Source organism: Dioscorea cayenensis, chromosome 9 (assembly GCF_009730915.1).
Source record: "Dioscorea cayenensis subsp. rotundata cultivar TDr96_F1 chromosome 9, TDr96_F1_v2_PseudoChromosome.rev07_lg8_w22 25.fasta, whole genome shotgun sequence".
NCBI classification, from domain to species: Eukaryota; Viridiplantae; Streptophyta; class Magnoliopsida; order Dioscoreales; family Dioscoreaceae; genus Dioscorea; species Dioscorea cayenensis.
The window spans coordinates 15,702,126-15,704,764 of NC_052479.1; the positions used below are offsets into that span (position 1 = coordinate 15,702,126).

Genomic DNA, 2,639 nt, shown 5'->3' on the forward strand with positions numbered 1-2,639 from the left:
AATGGTTCATTTAACTTGTTCGGTTCACCCGCATCTCTAACAGCCTTGGAGTGTTTCTAGTGGCATCTACTCGCCCTCTTCATCTTCTGAAGCACCTTCTTAAGGATCCCAGGAGTAGACGGTACTTCTTTCGTTTAAGCCAAGCATCATTATTTCTTTATTTTCCTTCTCTTGGTCGAACAATACCTCATATGGGTCTGGATTGAACATTTTCTGTATATATTCATCAACAATCTCATCAGTAGTGTCTAGAAAATACAAAGTATCATCAAAATCAAGAGAATGCCGCATGGCTTCAGCAAGGTGGTATGTGAGCTTGTTATCTCCAACTCTCAAAGTTAGCTCCCCGCCATCCATGTCAATCAATGCCTTGGAAGTCCGTAAGAATGACCTCCCAAGTATGAAGGGTACATTGGCTTCCTCATCGATGTCTAGCACCACAAAATCCACAGGAAATATGTACTTGTCCACCTTGACAAGAACATCTTTGACAATACCCCTCAGATGTCTCACCGTTTGGTCCGCCAATTGCAAAGTCATCCGAGTGGGCCTAGGCTCGCCCAAGCCTAGCTTCTGAAAGAAGGTGTATGGCATGACGTTTACACTGGCCCCTAAGTCCGCCAATGCCATTTCTTCACCTAAATTGCCAATGTTGCACGGAATGATGAAGCTTCCCGAGTCTTTCCTCTTGTTTGGCATGTTCTTTTGCAAAACCACTAAGCAAGAAGCATCTAGGATCACTGAAACACTCTCCTCTAACTTCCACTTGTTAGTCAACAAGTCTTTCAAAAATTTTACATACTTAGGCATTTGGGCCAATGCCTCAACAAAAAGGAATGTTGATGTGGAGTTACTTGAACAAGATCAAGAACTTCTTGTACTGTTCATTTGCTTGGTCATTCTTTAACCTAGAGGGATAAGGGATTCTTCGCTTGAAAGGTGGGGGTGCCACCTCCTTCTCTTTGCCTGTTCCCTCTTCAACCTCTATGACCTCGGGTGCGTGTTCATTGGGCTTCTCTCTCGGACACTTGCCTACAACCTCACGATCATTTCTCAAACTGATCGCCTTCACATGCTCTCTAGGATTGGTCTCGGTATTGCTTGGCAAGCTTCCTTGTGGTCTCTCCGATAGAGACTTCACAATTTGCCCTACTTGATTCTCAAGGTTGTGCAAAGAAGAGGTGTGGTTGCGAAGTGTAGCCTCAATTGATTGAAACCTTGTATCCGATGATTGCACAAATCTAGTCAAGGCCTTCTCCAAATCGGTCATTCGGGTCTCCAAACCGCAAACTCGGTTCTCCATGTTTGGGGCTTGTTGTTGTTGGAAACCCGGTGGCCCCATGGCCTTTTGTGGAAATTGGTTACTCCACAAGAAATTGGGATGATTCTTCCAACCCGGATTGTAGGTGTTGCTATATGGATTCCCTTGATTTCTGATCGCATTACACACAAAATCCACATTCTCAACTGAAGATGCATCACCAATGGAGATTGGGCAATCAGAGGGAGCATGTCCTCCACCACACTCGATGCAAGTAGTCATGGCCGCCACTCTATTTGAAGTTAGAACATCTAACTTCTTACTCAATGATTCCACTTGAGCCGCCAATGAAGTTATTGCATCTATCTCATGGAGCCCAGCCACCTTCTTCTTCTTCCTAGCATTCCATTAGTAGCTATTTAACCCCATTTCTTCAATTAGTTGATGGGCCTCACCAGGGGTCTTGCTACCTAAGATACCTCCTCCTGCTGCATCCAAGAGTTGCCTTGTACTCAAATTCAACCCATTGTAAAAGGTCTGAACAATCATGCACTCTGGGAATCTGTGTTGCAGGCACTTTCTCAAGAGCTCCTTGAACCTTTCCCACATCTGAAATAGAGACTCCAATTCCAACTGTACAAAGGACTAGATCTCATTCCTAAGATTTGCAGATTTTCCGCTGTGGGGGAATATTCGGTAAGAAAAGCTTCTACCATCTCCTCCCATGTGGTAATTGATGCTCATGGCAATGAGTGTAGCCACTGCTTCACTCTCCCCTTTAAGAAAAATGGGAAGGCTCTCAACTTGATGGCATCATCCGTCACCCCGTTTATCTTGAGCATATCACACACCTCGAGAAAGTTCTCTATATGACTGTTTGTATCCTCATCGGCCAAACCATTGAACTGTGCGGATTGCTACAACATGTGGATGAATGCCGGCTTCAGCTCGAAGTTCTGAGCTGTAATCGGGGGACGCACAATACTCGATTGTGTCCACAATACTGAAGGTCTGGCATAATCGGATAATGTCTTCTGTTGCTCATTTTGTTCCACCATATTATCCGACCCTTCAACTTCCAAATCAGCTAGATTAGACTGTTCTTGCACAGGTTCTTTCCCTTTTCTTCTAAGTGTACGTTCGATCTCAGGGTCTCCTTCAATTAATATCGAAGGGTTCCCTCGGGTCATGAACCTGGAGCTGCACAAAAAGAAAACAAATCAGAACGATGATAGAATAGAAGATGCGAAATAGAATAAATAAATGAATAGCTAAGAAAACAAAGTGCAAAGTATCTCTAAACGCCTATTCCCAGGCAACGGTGCCAAAAACTTGACAACGCCATTGCGCATGTCTCGCAAGTGCATGGGTTTATCAA

General features: G+C 44.3%; 1 non-coding gene across 1 annotated transcript; it reads left to right on the forward strand.

Moving 5' to 3' along the window:
• Positions 1–1,820: 1,820 nt before the first annotated feature.
• On the forward strand, positions 1,821–1,927 carry LOC120269758. The gene has a single exon (XR_005539395.1). It is a non-coding gene; the product is annotated as a small nucleolar RNA R71 (small nucleolar RNA).
• Positions 1,928–2,639: the final 712 nt, after the last annotated feature.